The 17,031-nt window shown below is 44.8% G+C and overlaps 1 long non-coding RNA gene across 9 annotated transcripts in view; it reads right to left on the bottom strand.

The window, feature by feature from the left end:
* The window catches only part of LOC143672720 (uncharacterized), a 63,146-nt gene that overhangs the window by 30,946 nt on the left and 15,169 nt on the right, over positions 1 to 17,031 (bottom strand). Inside the window, exon 1 of one of the 9 annotated variants that reach the window (XR_013169993.1) lies at positions 517 to 531. The exons of the other annotated variants lie outside the window; for them this stretch is intronic. This is a non-coding gene — a long non-coding RNA (uncharacterized LOC143672720). Of the gene's footprint in view, positions 1 to 516; positions 532 to 17,031 lie in introns of those variants that run through there. 9 annotated transcript variants of the gene reach the window in all.

The following is a 17,031-nucleotide window of genomic DNA, read 5'->3' as shown; positions in this document are numbered from 1 at the left end:
TTCCATTATTTAAAAAGAATTTAATAATTAAATTTGTGGAGAAAACCTTCACTGGGCCTTCTTCCTTGTTTGGTGAAACTTCCTGTGGAAAAGTATATAAAAGTTCAGGATAGATGAGTATGGTTGGATCACCAGACAATGGGGAAAGGAAGCCAGTTAAAAGAATGACAAATGCAGTAACAGATGACTTTTTGAAATTCCAGATTCCTTTAGGGCATGCCAGATAATTCCTGCTTTCTAAGTTTACTCTCCCTTCCATGCCCAGTTGCCTGATTCCTTCCTTGAACAGATAAGAGGGAGCCACTGAGCACACAAGGAGCATGGACATGACCAGTTGACAGATGCAGCATCCTCTGGGTTTGTCTGGTGAGGGTAAATGTTAATCCCACAAGAGACTAACTTTGTGTTGGTTAATCTCCCAAGAATATACCACTACTATGAACTCACATGTTCCTTCATCTGCTTTGGTGGAAGGAAATGTACTAATTGAGACTGTACTGTTGAACAAACATTTACCTCTTTCCTTATCAGCAGAATCAGAACTACTGACGATAGTCTAGGGCTTTGAGCTTTGCACTAAGATCTTGCCTACATTTTCTTATCAGGATTGTGTCACATTCAGGGATCCCATGTCTAACTCCATCACATGTTCATCTGCCTGCATGAGACCTCATTGTTACTTTGGATTGAAAGAGGTCAGCAGCTTTGCTGACTGTTAAAGAATTGGTATGAGAAACATCTGCCATCTTTTCTTTCTGAAGTTTTCTTTTCTACTCTGGCATTTTGTTCACATGTTCTGCTGCACAGTTCTGCCTTTCACTTCCTCATTTCAGTAGCTCTTGTCACCCAAAAGTCCCAAGGTTTTCTGTGATTTCTACATTACTGATTAGTATCAATGAACTCTTTTTGCTGCTCATCTGATTGTCACTGCTCTGTGACATGTAGATGGTTAAAATATCATTCCTGATCCTCAAAGTGTTTGGCTTGATATTTCAAACCTCTTTCTTTAGCTGTTCCAAGGGTAGAGAAGGTAAATGTGGGTGCACAGCAGGTGACCCAAGTCTGTAGGTGCCAGAGATGCAGGAGAGGGGCAGGCCAGAGCAGCCTCCTCAGGAGGGTCAGCATTTATGTCATTTAGAAGTAGACAAATGACATTAGTGGAGGGAAAATCCCCACATTGTGCTCAGATTCTACTGTCCTTCTCAGGATCTGTGTCCCTGACATTTACCCCCACCCTTGCAGCCAGTCCCCAGCTGAGTTTCTGATGTCATAATGTGACGTCATCCTGGTCTCCATCCCATGTGACTCCACAGCCTCACGAGGCTCTGCCCACCCAGATTCCTCCCCTTTTCTATCCCATTGACTCTCATCCCTTTCAAGTTTGGAGAGCCCAGAGTTTTTCAATGAATTTTCTAAGGCTCTGGCAGGGTGATTTCTCCAGAATAACATTGCCAGGTTGGAACAGGGCAGCTGTCAATGTAATGTTCTCAACCCAGGATGGAGAGAACAGCAAGGTACACAAAAGACCAGTAGTGCTCTGCTAAAGCACTGGAGGTTACAGTGACCCACCTGAAATGAAATGCCTTAGGCTTCACCTCTCTAAAGCCCTACCTTATGCATGCGGTGATTTCTATGGTGATGGAAACAAACCTCAACCACACAGTCAGAAATCATTGGAGATGCAGAAGGAAAACACCCCCAGGTAAGCCTTATGATATAAAGAGAAAGAGCTAGCAGATGTTGACAATGTGCCTTTGCCAGCTGACAGAGGTGTTGCCAGATGGTATCAGCCTTTCTTGAGTGAAGGTAACCTGTGTTGGTGCCTTAAATTTGGACATTTTCATGGCCTTAGCACTGTAAACTTGCAACTTAATTCCATTTTTAAAAGCCATTCTTTTACTAGTGTATTGCATTCCAGTGGCTTTAATTAATAGATTTTGTTACCAGAGAAGTGGGGTGATGGTGCAGTTTGTAAATACCAACATGTTTGAATGTCTTTTTAAAATGGATCAAGGGAAGATTATGGAAGAGTTGCAAGGATCTTGATGGAGAAGGCCTAGAATGCTTTGAAGAGACTGCTGGTAGAAATATGAACTCTAAGGATACTTCTGATATGGACTTAGACTGAAATGAAGCATGTGTTACTTTAAAACAGAAGGAAGGTGATCTTTCTTTTACAGTAGTAAAGATTTTGGCAAAACTGACTACTGGTTTTTGATAGAAGGCAGATTTTCAAAGCCACAGACTTGAGTATTTAGTAGAAGAGACTTCCAAATTAAATGTGGAAGGGCTTACAGCTTATATTGAAATGTGATAGGAAAGAAATAAGTTGAAAAATGAAAACTTGAGTACCAAAGAACAAGAAACTGATGGCCTGGAAAATTTGGGGTGTCCAGAAAGGGAGATCACAGAGAATAGGGCCCCATATGTGGATTTAACTATACATGGAACAAGTCAGCCATTTCAGAAAAAGCCAGGATTGGAGATGGAGTTATCTAGGAAGAATTTGTGGAAAGTCCTATTGTCAGGTGGTTATGATGCCTGCCTATTGCAAACAGACCCAACAAGTGTGTTGCAGGATCTGTATAAATGTCTGGACTAAAAGTGTTAAGGAACAGATTGGAGGAAAATAACTTCAAAGGCAGAACCATGGAAATTAAGAAACCTCAGATCAGGAGAGCAGACTCATCCATGCACTTGGAGATTGTGAGTTTGCCCCTAAAGCAGAAAGCTGGCCTCCCACCTTGTTCAGGAAGAGTTTTGCCATCTCAGGCTTTGGAGAGGTGGAGCATATTCCTTGGGGATTGGGAAGAGCCTAGCTTCCAACCCACAGTTCTGGAGGAGTTGTGCATAAGCCCCAGTGCTGAGAGAGAGCCCAGGCTCTGCCTCCATAATTGGAGAGTGTGGAGCATAGAAAAAGGTGGTCTCACCAATGTCCCATAAGGTTGCATTTGGAGAGTACCAGGCCACTGCACAAGCCCTTGGGGGTAAAAAAAAAAAAGCAGTGGGACTACTGCTTTCCAAAGCTCTGGAGATAAATGACTTTCATACTTGGAGATCTAATGTAGTTTTCCTACAGAGTTTCAGAACTGTTTGGGTCGGGTCACCCCTGTTTTCCTTCCAATTTCTTCCTATTAAAATGGGACTATGTATCCAATGAGTGTCCCTCCTTTATACATTGCCAGAAAGTAATTTGTTCTGAGTTTTACCAGAACAGAGCCAGAGGAGAATTGTGCCTTAGGACAGACCATGTCTATAACTTGATCTGATGACATTCTATGTTGTTTCTATGTTGTATTGTATTTATATTAATACTGAAGTGGTTTAAAGGCTTTCAGATACTGTGATGGAATGACTGCATTTTGTACTTGGAAAGAACATAATCCAGAGTATGCAATGTGTTGGCTTGAAATTGTTACCCCAGAGAAGCCATGTTCTTTAATCCTCATTCCATATTGCTGGGCAGTGTCCTTTTCTATTGTTTCTATGGAGATGTGACCCACACAACTGTAAGGGGTAACTTTTGATAAGGTGGTTTCCATGGAGATGTGTCTCCACCCATTCAAGGTGGGTTGCTTACCAGAGTCCTTTAAGAGAATACCATTCTTGAAAAAGCTTTAGTGCTCAGAGAGCCCATACACTCAGAGATCTTTGGAGATGCTAAAGGAAAAAGACCCAGGGATGTTTTATGAAATGAGGAGAGAGAGCTATCAGACATTGCCATGTGTCTTCCCAGCTGAAAGAGGTGTCTTAAAGCAAGAGACCCTAGCAGATACAGCCACATGCCTTCCCAGTTGACAGAGGTAATTTGGATGGTATCAGCCTTTCTTGAGTAAAGGAAACCTGTTGTTAGTGCCTTAATTTGTATATTTTATGGCCTTAGAACTGCAAAATTGCAACTTAATAAATTCCCTTTTTAAAAGCTGTTCCATTACTGCTATATTGAAATTTTGTAGTTTTAGCAGTCTAAGACAGAAAGACTATAACTCAGACATCTGTGAATTTAATTCTTGTAAATTTACTCATTTTTATCTCTTACTATGATAACTGAATTAATCAGTCCCCAGGATGTAAAAAATAAGTTACTTAACTATAATTATAAAGCAAAGGAAATTTTACTTTGACTGAATCCACTTCCTTTTCTCAAAGGGCTTTCCATAAGGGATTTGAGAATAACAGATAAGACATAAAACCATTGAAAAGTGATAGAAATGTACAGTTTTTAATATGCAGTTGCTCTTCACAACTGAAACATTCACCTCATTTACCTTCATGATCTAAAGTGACCAGGAGTACTGAGGTAGACTGAATTATGTAACCCATTTAAGATATTTTCTTAATTCTAATGTGGGTCTCTGTGGATCTAAACCCATTTTAAATAGGCCCCTTAAAGATATTATTTTTTAGTGAAGTTGTGGCCAAATGAAGCAGGATGGACTTTAATCTAGATTACTGGAGGCCTTTAAAAGAGAAGAAACTTGAAGATATCACCAAAGAGATGATGCCACAGGGAGAAGCAGAAAGCCAGTTGGGACCCAAGAAAGAAAGGATAGGACATCACCAAGTGGTGTGAGGCACAGAGGTAAGCCATGGAACTTCAAGGACTGGAGCAAGCGAGGCCAGCACGAGTTACTACAGACCCCAGGAGGAAGCAGGCCTCCTAGCCCTCAAAACCATGACATGTTAAGTTCCCTTTGGTTAAGCCAACTGTCATGGTTAAGGACAGGTGTCAACTTGGCCAAGTTGTGGTACCTGTTCATCTGATTGGGCAAGTGCTGGCCTGTCTGTTGCAATGAGGACATTTCATAGGATTAGGTCATGATCACGTCAGCTACATCCACCGCTGATTCCATTTGTAATCAGCCAAAGGGGAGGGTCTTCTGCAATTAGTGATGCTAAATGCAATCATGGGAAGCCTTTTAAGGAGGACTCAGAGGAGACAGATTCCGTTTCTGCTTTGGCTGGTGAGCCTCTCCTGTGGAGTTCATCCAGGCCATTCGTTGGAGTCATCGGCTTCGCAGCTTGCTTGTGGATTTTGGACGCTGTGTTCCTATGGTCATGTGAGGCACTTTCATAAATTTTATATTTGCAAGTGTTCCCTGTTGATTTTGTTTCTCTAGAGAACCCTAACTAATACATCTTGGGACCAGGAGTGGTTCTTAAGGAACAGAATCTTAGAAATGGGTTTTTATGAATGGTTTTCTACTCTGACTGGACTCAGAGACACTAAGGACTCTGATTCCCATAATGAGAATGGCACTCCCAATCCATGGACTGAGTTGGCAAAGGAGATAGTCAAAATATCATCATTCGAATCTCCTAATGCTTCGCTTGTATGAAGCCAGACTCTGGAGGATAAAGTTTTTGACACCTTTACAGAGTTTTGTAGAAATAAGAGTTACAGAGATGTTGGTTGGTTGTTGTTAGATACACTGTCTGCATTAAAGGGTGAAAGGGATGGGCTTAAGGCTTCAAACGAGAAGCTTAAGCACCGTCTGAAAGATGTAGACGTTTCTATGAGTATCCTGAAGGAAAATCTTATTTCCTGTAGCCATAGACTTGAGATCTCTGAAAATCAGACTCAGAATCTTATTGTTAGAGTAACAACTTTACAACGTAAACTGAAATCTCAGTCTTGCATGGTGTCTGCCGTTAAAGTGAGGGCATTGATTGGAAAGGAGTGGGACCCTGAAAAATGGGATGGTGACATACGGATTGATAATGATGTTGGGGGTGAGGTTGAAACCCTAGACCATGCTGAGCCTTCTTTAGATAACCCTGTAATAGTCTGCCCTGAGGACATAGCCACCCCACCTCCAGCCTGCCTTGAGGAATTGGCCACCCAACCTCCTCCTGAAGGGATTAGCCCTAGAGTTATTAATCCTGTTTCACCACATGAAACTGCAAATGAAAGCCCTGAAGCAAATGGCTTGGAAGATATTTCTAATTCTTTTCATGACCCACCCCCACCACCCCTCACTTCTTCTAGACCTATAACTAAAGTCCCAATAGGCCCCTAAAGGTGAGGTACAAAGTATCACACATGAGGAGGTACGTTATACTCCAAAAGAACTGTGTGAGTTTTCCAATTTATATAGACAGAAATCAAGGGAATATGGGTGGCAATGTGTCCGCGACTTCTCGCTCAGCGTCAAGCCCCCGGCCGGCGGGTGAGACAATGAGGAGAGACAGAGAGACGCAGACAAATCCGCGCTGGTGAGAAACACAGATCCAAGACACGTAGCAGTTGTAAGCACAGACCTTTACTGGAGTTAAGCTTGCATTCTCTGTTACAGGTTCCGCGCGGGACAAGATGCCCCGCGGGGGAACAACCTCTATGCGGCCGTCAGGCACGGCTCCCTGTGGGTCGTCTCCACCCACCCCGTCCGGGTAACCTCTTATATACTGTGCCCAAACCCAATAGGTTAATGCCACGTATACAGAGGTGATTGGAAGATAGGGTTGGTGGGCGTGTGCGTCATTTGCGGAAGCAGGATGTGAGCGCCATCTTGGCTCACTCGATGGGCAGGGGGAACTCTAGAGCAGGCTGCAGCGTGTCCACTAGGCCAAACCCGGAAAGCGGCTCTCTACATCTCCCCCTTTTTGTTTTTATAAGAGGCATGGTCCGTAGACCGTATTCTTGTACCCAGTGTCTCTATTGATGATGGTGCTCCCGTGGGCCTGAGTGGCTCACAACATAGTTTGGTGCTTTGGGGAGTCTGGACTAGGCTCGCGTCATCACACGACGGAGCCTCTGGCACCGACCAGATTGCTCACCTCATATAGAGACCGGAGAGTCCGTGAACTGGATACCACGTGACTCCTCCCTGCAGTGCTTCGCCTCGCAACTGGGTCAAGCGGGGATTATGAGAGCGACAGCCAGGGCATAGGAAACGCTGCGGAGGCCTCGGTGCAATGGCTAGAGCCAAGCCCAGTCTGGCCAGGACTGCGGCCGCAGCTCCACCGTCGAGGCGGCTAGGCGCGCAAAATTAACAGCCTCTGGTGCCTAGCTAAACACGGGTAGTGGCCAGGGAGCCTGCAACAAACCTTGCTGACAAGAGCTTTGCCCCAGGTGATTCAGACGGGCTATCTATCGAGGAGGGACGCACACCCACATTTGACTGGGAAGACATAGCTAACATGGTAGAAACACGTAGTTGCTGCTGTGTCTGGAACAAGCGTTCTAACAAACATTTAACAATGAACAGAGTTACTAAGAGTCCCACTGCTACGAGAATCCAAGTAGTCAAATTGGGCCAAGAGAACCAAGAGGTGACTCGGTTCCACAGACTTTGTACAGTCTCGCCCAGTTTGGAAAGGTCGAAGGCAACGGGGGTTATTAAAACTGGTCCCCCTTCTAAACAATCGAAGGTGACCGGCGTTTCGTTGCCATCTCGTCAGTCGCCGCCGTCATCAGCAGAGTTGGAGGCCTGATCTGATGGTTCAGGTTGAAGGCTTGTTGGTTTTTTAGGTAACAGCTCCGTGGCCTCCTCGGGCGATGTCACGGTTCTCACCAGTCTTTCCGGAACCCACACTGGTTGACGTCCTGGTTCCTAGGGAAAAACACAAACAGAGCCTCTGGCCCAGCTGAGCACTGGTCAGGGCCTTGCCATTGTCCTGACAGGACATCCTTCCAACGGACTAGACCTCTATGTGGAGGACTCGGAGTGGTGTGCTGTAGGGCAGGTGTCATTCCTTGTGCATTTTCATTTAAAAAATTGTACGTAAACAAGGCTATAGACAGTTGAGCCTTTGGGGACAGGCCGTGACTTATTCCCCCTTTCTGTTTCTTTAGTAAGTCTTTGATGTCTAAGATGAAAATAGACCAATGCTCTGGCAGAGCTGAGAGAAGGGGCAACCCCATCTGAACAGGTCCTAAGGACTCCATGCAATTATTAATGGCTCTTAAATCATGTAACAATCTCCATCTGCCTGATTTCTTTTTTATGACGAATACGGGTGTGTTCCAAGGCGATGTGGAGGGAATGATATGGCTCTCTTTTAGCTGTATAGACACTAGAGTATGCAATGCTGACAGCTTTTCTTTTGGTAAGGGCCACTGAGGCACCCACACCGGGGTACTGGTCTTCCATTTTAGTTTTATAGGTGTGGGTGGGAGTCTCCCCTCAGTGGCCCCTAGGAAAAACCCAGGCCTCGTCTGTCAGAATTGGAGACAGCTTGTATAGGCCTTGCGCGCCCGTGCAATGAGGCTCCTAAGCCTTTGCCGGGGACATATCCCATTCCTTTTAACAAGCGCTTAGAAGTTGGAGAGCAGCCACTGTAATTACCTGATTCGGCCACCAGAGGAGCCCGTGGTGAGGGTTTTTGGCGAGATCACCAAAACCATTCACCGGAAGCCGCCGCGCCCCTGCAGCAGGCGCTGGGGGCGGAAGGCTGCGTGGGTGAGACGGGGGCCCCCCAATCGATCAGCGGAGGCGCATCTGCACCCTCGGTCTCATTACTATCTGACTCCGAGTCAGAGTCGTCCGAACTAACGTCTGACTCTGGCGGCTTGCAAGTTGGCGGCTCACTCTTACAGGAGCCGTCTGCAGACGAAGCCGACTGAGTTTCCTGAAGCGCGTGCCATGCCTCTAGCAGGGCAGGGAACGGACTGAGGCCTGAAGTAGACTCTGCCTCAAGGCAAGCACGGACGGTTTCCCAGATAGGGACCAGGATCGAGTCCATACAAAGGCCCGTCTGGCGCGCCCGTTCTATGTCATTACCAAGTTTTAACCAAGAAGGCAGGCTGAGGCTCCCGGAGTGGGCGAACCAAGGTGCAAAAGTAGCAACATCTTCAAGGAACTGCAGGAGGGAACTCTTCTTAACCGAGATGCCCCGCTGCTTCAAAAGGGTTTTAAAAGGGGTAATAAAGGTGAACTTTCTGACTGCCCCATGCTTGCAGTCGGCACTGTACTTTAATCAATCGGGGAGCTCTCCCGATTCACTGGGGCTACCTGAACGCCCACAGCCCTTAACTCTCACGTAATAAGAAGTACTCACCTTCTCGCGGTGATCAAGCGCGGGAAGTCCGCTGCGAACTCAAGAAGCACGTCCTCACCAGCTCGGGGAAAGGCAGCAGAAGGTTTCCCCATACGGGCCACCACTTGTCCGCGACTTCTCGCTCAGCGTCAAGCCCCCGGCCGGCGGGTGAGACAATGAGGAGAGACAGAGAGACGCAGACAAATCCGCGCTGGTGAGAAACACAGATCCAAGACACGTAGCAGTTGTAAGCACAGACCTTTACTGGAGTTAAGCTTGCATTCTCTGTTACAGGTTCCGCGCGGGACAAGATGCCCCGCGGGGAACAACCTCTATGCGGCCGTCAGGCACGGCTCCCTGTGGGTCGTCTCCACCCACCCCGTCCGGGTAACCTCTTATATACTGTGCCCAAACCCAATAGGTTAATGCCACGATACAGAGGTGATTGGAAGATAGGGTTGGTGGGCGTGTGCGTCATTTGCGGAAGCAGGATGTGAGCGCCATCTTGGCTCACTCGATGGGCGGGGGGAACTCTAGAGCAGGCTGCAGCGTGTCCACTAGGCCAAACCCGGAAAGCGGCTCTCTACAGCAATGGATTTTAAGAGTGTGGGATAATGGTGGAGGAATATAAGGCTGGATCAGGCTGAATTTATTGATATGGGTCCACTAAGCAGAGACTCTGCATTCAATGTTATAGCTCAAGCAGTTAGAAAAAGTGTTAACAGCTTGTTTGGGTGGTTGGTTGAAACATGGATCAAAAGGTGGCCAACATTACCTGAGGTTGAAATGCCAGAACTGCCCTGGTATAATGTAGATGAGGGGATCCAGAGGCTTAGAGAGATTGGGATGTTAGAGTGGATTTATCATGCAAAGCCTGCTCTTACACCCCAGGAATGTCCAGAGGATGCACCTTTTACCAGAACAGTGAGAAATAAGATTGTGAGACTAGCACCATCATCCCTCAAGAGCTCTGTGGTTGCACTTCTCTGTAGGTCAGATATTACTGTAGGAACTGCTGTCACTGAGCTGGAATCCTTAAAGACAATGGGGATGACAGGATCCCGAGTTGGAAGAAGCCAGGTGGCAACACTTAATCACCAAAGATAGGGTAGACGTGGGTATTATAATAGACAACAAACTCAAAGGAGGCATCAAAATTATATGACACGCAGAGATTTGTGGCATTGGCTAGTAAATCATGGGGTGCCTATAAATACAATAGAAGGGCAGTCTACTAAATTCTTGTTGGAGCTGTATAAACAAAAGAGTTCTAGGTCAAGGAACAGAAGTCTAACCTGAATTACAAAAACACAGAGTCACGGCCCCTTAATCAATTTCCAGACTTGAAACAGTTTACAGACACTGAGCCCCTTGAATGAAGGGGAGGCCAGGTCCCTATGGGGGAGAAACCTGTTACACCGCCACAAATTTATACTGTTAACCTTCCTCTAGGTCTTCCCGAAGGAGACCGATGGCTTTTTACCAGGGTAACTGTACATTGGGGAAAAGGAAATGATCAGATATTTCGGGGATTATTAGACACTGGTTCAGAAGTGACATTAATTCCAGGGGACCCAAAACATCACTCTGGACCAACAGTCATAGTGGGGGCTTATGGAGGCCAGGTGACCAATGGAGTTTTAGTTCAGGTCCGTCTCACAGTGGGTCCAGTGGGCCCCCGGACCCATCCTGTAGTTATTTCCCCAGTTCCAGAATGTATAATTGGCATAGACATACTGAGCAATTGGCAGAATCCCCACATTGGTTCTCTAACTCATGCAGTGAGGGTTATTATGGTGGGAAAGGCCAAGTGGAAGCCACTAGAACTGCCCCTACCAAGCAAAATAGTAAATCAAATGCAATACCGTATTCCTGGAGGGATTGCAGAGATTATGCCACTCTTAAGGACTTGTAGGTGCAGGGTGGTGATTCAAACCACATCCCCATTCAACTCTCCTATTTGGTCTGTGCAGAAAACAGATGGGTCTTGGAGAATGACAGTGGATTATTGTAAACTCAACCAGGTTGTAACTCCAATTGCAGCTGCTGTTCCAGATGTAGTATCATTGCTTGAGCAAATCAATACATCCCCTGGTACCTGGTATGCAGCTATTGACCTGGCAAATGCTTTTTTCTCAATAGCTATTAGTAAGGACCACCAGAAACAGTTTGCTTTCAGTTGGCAAGGTCAGCAATATACTTTCACTGTCCTACCTCAGGGGTATATCAACTCTCCAGCCCTATGTCATAATCTTGTTCACAGAGACCTTGATCGTTTCTCCCTCCCACAAGACATCACACTGGTCCATTTATTGATGATATCATGTTGATTGGACCTAGTGAGCAAGAAGTAGCAACTACTCTAGATTTACTGGTAAGGCATTTGCGTGTCAGAGGATGGGAGATAAATCCAACAAAATACAGGGGCCTTCCACCTCAGTAAAATTTCTAGGTGTCCAGTGGTGTGGGGCATGTTGAGATATCCCCTCTAAGGTGAAGGATAAATTACTGCATCTGGCCCCTCCCACAACCAAAAAAGAGGCACAACGCCTAGTTAGTCTTTTTGGATTTTGGCGACAACATATTCCTCATTTGGGTGTGCTACTCTGGCCCATTTATCAAGTGACCAGAAAAGCTGCTAATTTTGAGTGGGGACCTGAACAAGAGGAGGCTCTGTGACAGGTCCAGGATGCTGTGCAAGCTGCTCTGCCACTTGGGCCGTATGATCCAGCAGATCCAGTGGTGCTGGAAGTGTCAGTGGCAAATAGAGATGCTGTCTGGAGCCTTTGGCAGACCCCTATAGGAGAATCACAACAGACCCTTAGGATTTTGGAGCAAAGCTGTACCATCTGCTGCGGATAACTACTCTCCTTTTGAGAAACAGCTTCTGGCCTGCTACTGGGCCTTAGTAGAGACTGAACGCTTAACCATGGGCCACCAAGTTACCATGAGACCTGAGTTGCCTATCATGAGTTGGGTGTTGTCTGACCCACCAAGGCATAAAGTAGGCACAGCAGCACTCTATTGTAAAGTGGAAATGGTATATACGAGATAGAGCCAGAGCAGGTCCTGAAGGCACAAGTAAGTTACATGAAGAAGTGGCACAAATGCCCATGGTTTTCACTCCTGCTGCCACATTACCTTCTCTTTCCCAGACCAGAGCTATGGCCTCTTGGGGAGTTCCTTACAGTGAATTGACTGAGGAAGAGAAAACTTGGGCCTGGTTTACAGATGGTTCAGCACGATATGCAGGTGCCACCCGAAAGTGGACAGCTTCAGCATTACAGCCCCTTTCTGGGGTGTCCTTGAAGGACAGTGGTGAGGGGAAATCCTCCCAATGGGCAGAACTTCGAGCAGTGCACCTAGTTGTTCATTTTGCTTGGAAGGAAAACTGGCCAGAAGTGTGTTTGTAAACTGACTCATGGGCTGTTGCTAATGGTTTGGCTGAATGGTCAGGGACTTGGAAAGACCACAATTGGAAAATTGGTGACAAACAGGTCTGGGGAAGAATTATGTGGATAGATCTTTCTGAGTGGGCTAAAAACGTGAAGATATTTGTGTCCCATGTGAATGCACACCAGAGGGTGGCTTCAGCAGAGGAAGACTTTAATAATCAAGTGGATAAGATGACCCGTTCTATGGATACCAGTCAGCCTCTTTCCCCAGCAACTCCTGTGATTGCCCAATGGGCTCATGAACAAAGTGGTCATGGTGGTAGGGATGGAGGTTATGCATGGGCTCAGCAACATGGACTTCCACTCACCAAGGCTGACCTGGCTACAGCCACTGCTGAGTGCCCAATCTGCCAGCAGCAGAGACCCACACTCAGCCCCCGATATGTCACCATTCCCCGAGGTGACCAGCCAGCTACATGGTGGCAGGTTGATTACATTGGACCACTCCCTTCACGGAAGGGCAGCAATTTGTTCTAACTGAATAGACACATACTCTGGATATGGGATTGCTTTCCCTGCATGCAACGCTTCTGCCAAAACTACTATCCGTGGCCTTACAGAATGCTTTATCTATCGTCATGGTATTCCACACAGCATTGCTTCAGATCAAGGAACACACTTCACAGCAAATGAAGTGCGGGAATGGGCACATGCTCATGGAATCCTCTGGTCTTACCATGTTCCCCATCATCCAGAAGCAGCTGGATTGATAGAACGGTGGAATGGCCTTTTGAAAACTCAATTACGGTGCCAACTAGGTGGCAAAAACTTGAAAGGCTGGGGTAATGTTCTCCAGGAAGCTGTGTATGCTCTGAATCAGTGTCCACTGTATGGTGCCATTTCTCCCATAGTCAGGATCCATGGGTCCAGGAACCAAGGGGTGGAAATGGATATGGTGCCACTCGCTATTACTCCTAGTGATCCACTAGGAAAATTTTTGCTTCCTGTCCCTTCTACCCTGAGTTCTTCTGGTCTACAGGTTTTAGTTCCAAAACGGGGTGTGCTTTCTCCAAGAGAAACAACAGTGATACCACTGAACTGGAAGTTCAGATTGTCACCTGGTCACTTTGGGCTACTTATGCCTCTGGATCAACACACCAAGAAGGGGATTACATTATTGTCTGGGTAATTGACCCTGACTATCAGAAGGAAGTAGGACTGCAACTACATAATGGAGGTAAAGAAGAGTTTTCTTGGAATATAGGAGATCCCCTGGGGCGTCTATTAGTACTACCATGCCCTGTGATTAAAATCAACGGAAAACTGCAACAACACAATCCAGGCAGGACCACTAATGGCTCTGAGACTTCAGGAATGAAGGTTTGGGTCACCCCACCAGGCAAAGAACCACAGCCAGCTGAAGTGCTTGCTGAGGGGAAAGGGAACATGGAATGGGTAGTGGAAGAAGGTAGTGATAAATACGAACTTCGACCACATGGTCAGTTACAGAAACGAGGACTGTAATGCTGTTTTGTTCATGTTATACTATTTAGGTTGTAAGATATCAAGTTTAAGAATGAATGTTGCCCAAGGATTTGCACCCTATTCTGGAGAGATTTAATGTGTTCCCAGTTATATGCAGGACAGTTGAGTATTGTCAGGTAAAAGAAAAAATGTGTGCTTATTTGTTTTCATTTGGAAATTAAGTATGGTCTAAGGTGATATATATATATATATATAATATATATATATATATATATATAGTGCCAAGTTGACAAGGGGCGGACTGTCATGGTTAGGGACAGGTGTCAACTTGGCCAAGTTGTGGTACCTGTTCATCTGATTGGGCAAGTGCTGGCCTGTCTGTTGCAATGAGGACATTTCATAGGATTAGGTCATGATCACGTCAGCTACATCCACAGCTGATTCCATTTGTAATCAGCCAAAGGGGAGTGTCTTCTGCAATTAGTGATGCTAAATGCAATCATGGGAAGCCTTTTAAGGAGGACTCAGAGGAGACAGATTCCGTTTCTGCTTTGGCTGGTGAGCCACTCCTGTCGAGTTCATCCAGGCCATTCATCGGAGTCATCGGCTTTGCAGCCTGCCCTGTGGATTTTAGAATCTGCGTTCCTACAGTCACATGAGGCACTTTCATAAATTTTATATTTGCAAGTGTTCCCTGTTGATTCTGTTTCTCTAGAGAACCCTATCTAATATACCAACTTTTAAGTAACTGGAAGAAGATTCAGAGATCTTGTGGAGATACAGGATAAACTCTTGGACAGTTAGTTTGTGAGAGTTAACCAGGGAAGCAGAAGGCTGAGAGTCACCTTCCTGAGGTTAAAACAAATTTAAAACTCTGACCTCAGGAATTTTTTTTCTAGGGAGCTAAATTTAAATGGGTTACTCTGTAGAGTAATTTATGCACCAGGGCATTGTTGGTAATAATAAACCTGTTAGCCTGGCATTAGTGGTGGGTGTGGTCAGATAAGTGATATCTGTCTCAACCTGTCATATCAGGGTGATTGTGGGATCGCCCAGAGCTGTGCCTCCCTGAAATGGAGGAGAGAAGCTTGCCACTGTGGTTGGGCAGGAATGGAATTCACTAATATCACTCATCTGGTAATTTAATGATCACACAGTAAAATAAAATATGATAAACCTATAAAACAAAGAACAATGGGCTACTAAGGTTTATGTTCTGAATGGGCAGCAGTGAAAGGAGGTTTCATCTTTGCACACTGATACCACACAAAGTGAAAAAACTGATAAAAATTACCTGTCCAAGATTACCCTCCCACCATCTAAGGAATGAGTACAAATGTTCAGTATTTGAAGATCAGGAATTTTAAAAGATAAAAATCATTAGTCAATACCTGTATTGACTATTTCAATACCTGTATTGAAGAGAAACAACAAGAAAGGTGTTTGAAGGGACTCAAAAAGCTGTATGTTTAACTATTTTTTCCTGGAAGCCATCTTCCAAATACTCCACCAAATAATAAAGCCACATTAAGCACAGAGAAATTAATATCCTATTGATGGTGGATGTGCTGGTTTGAAATGATGTATATACCCTAGAAAAGCCATGTTTTAATCCTGACCCCACTTTGTAAAGGCAGCCATTTCTTCTAATCCCTATTCAGCATTGTATGTTTGAAACTGTAATTAGATCATCATCTCCCTGGAGATGTGATGTAATCCAAAGTGGTTGTCAGGCTGGATTAGGTGATTTGGAGATGCCAAAGGAAAAAGACCCAGGGATGTTTTATGAACATGGGATCATTTGGGTGATTCTTGATTAGTTTCTGAAGTCTTATTAAAGAGAAAACATTCTGGAGAACGAGAGATTCAGAGAGAGCAGAGCAGAACGACATAACCACAAGAAGCAGAGTCCACCAGCCAGTGACCTTTGGAGATGAAGAAAGAAAATGTCTCCTGGGGAGCTTCATGGAGTTGGAAGCCAGGAGAAGGAGCTAGCAGATGACACTGTGTTTGCCATGTGCCCTTCCATATGATAGAGAAACCCTGACTGTGCTCACTATGTGCCTTTCCAGATGAGAGAGAAACCATGACTGTGTTCACCATGTGCCTTCTCACTTGAGAGAGAAACCCTGAACTTCATCGGCCTTCTTGAACCAAGGTATCTCTCCCTGGATGCCTTTGATTGAACATTTCTGTAGTCTTGTTCTAATTGGGACATTTTCTCAGCTTTAGAACTGTTAACTAGCAACATATTAAATTCCCCTTTTGCGAAGCCATTCTATTTCTGGTATATTGCATTCTGCAAGCTAGCAGACTAGAACACTTGGATTATATAATTCTTTTGATGAAATATTATTAGATAAAACATATTGTTCAACAAGCAAGTAAAACTGGACCAAAATTTGAAGAAGATGTAAATCCAAAAATATTAACCAGTATTCCAGACTGCTTATGCCCTGGGGGTGTTATTTCAGTAAGGTAGCTGAGAATCCGAGCAATGTTTTGTCAACATCAATTTGGTAGGGAGATAAATACCAAAGTTTGTTAACAAGAGTGGTAATACATCCACTATTTTCAGTTGGGAACCTAGCACATGGCTTTCTTGGAAAAATTTTCAACCAACTATAAAATACTCCATTTTTATTTTGGATTAAGGTAGCCTTACGGCCCTGATGTACACAGGGCCCGGCAAAAGCAAACAAAAGACCTCTTTGAAGGACACTGACATCATCCCTAGTTCTCATATTATTTTTACAATTTTAAAATCTAATGTTCAAATTTAATAAAAAGAGACCAAATAAACAAGGAGACATGACAATCTGAATGAGAGGCAGCAGCAACAGGCCTTAAGGCACACTAGAGATTGGACATAAAACACCTATGCTTCTTACATTCAAGAATTTAAGTGATATTAAAATTTTCAGAGTATACTAGAAGTCTTAAAAAGTGAGTAACAAAACATAACACAAAGGAAATGCTAAAACACAATAAAACATTTGAAAATGAACTAAATGAATAGGAAAAACACATTAGGCAAAGAGGCAGACTTTATAATCTTATAATAAGATTAGGGCTGAAAAATATCTAAAATGAAGCCTGATGAGACAAATGAAGGAACATATGGAAGAGATAGTAACATGGTAGAGGGTAGGGTGTGAAGTCATAACACTTA

Source organism: Tamandua tetradactyla (assembly GCF_023851605.1).
Source record: "Tamandua tetradactyla isolate mTamTet1 chromosome 4 unlocalized genomic scaffold, mTamTet1.pri SUPER_4_unloc_1, whole genome shotgun sequence".
Taxonomy (NCBI): Eukaryota; Metazoa; Chordata; class Mammalia; order Pilosa; family Myrmecophagidae; genus Tamandua; species Tamandua tetradactyla.
This window is presented reverse-complemented; position numbering and strand designations above follow the sequence as displayed.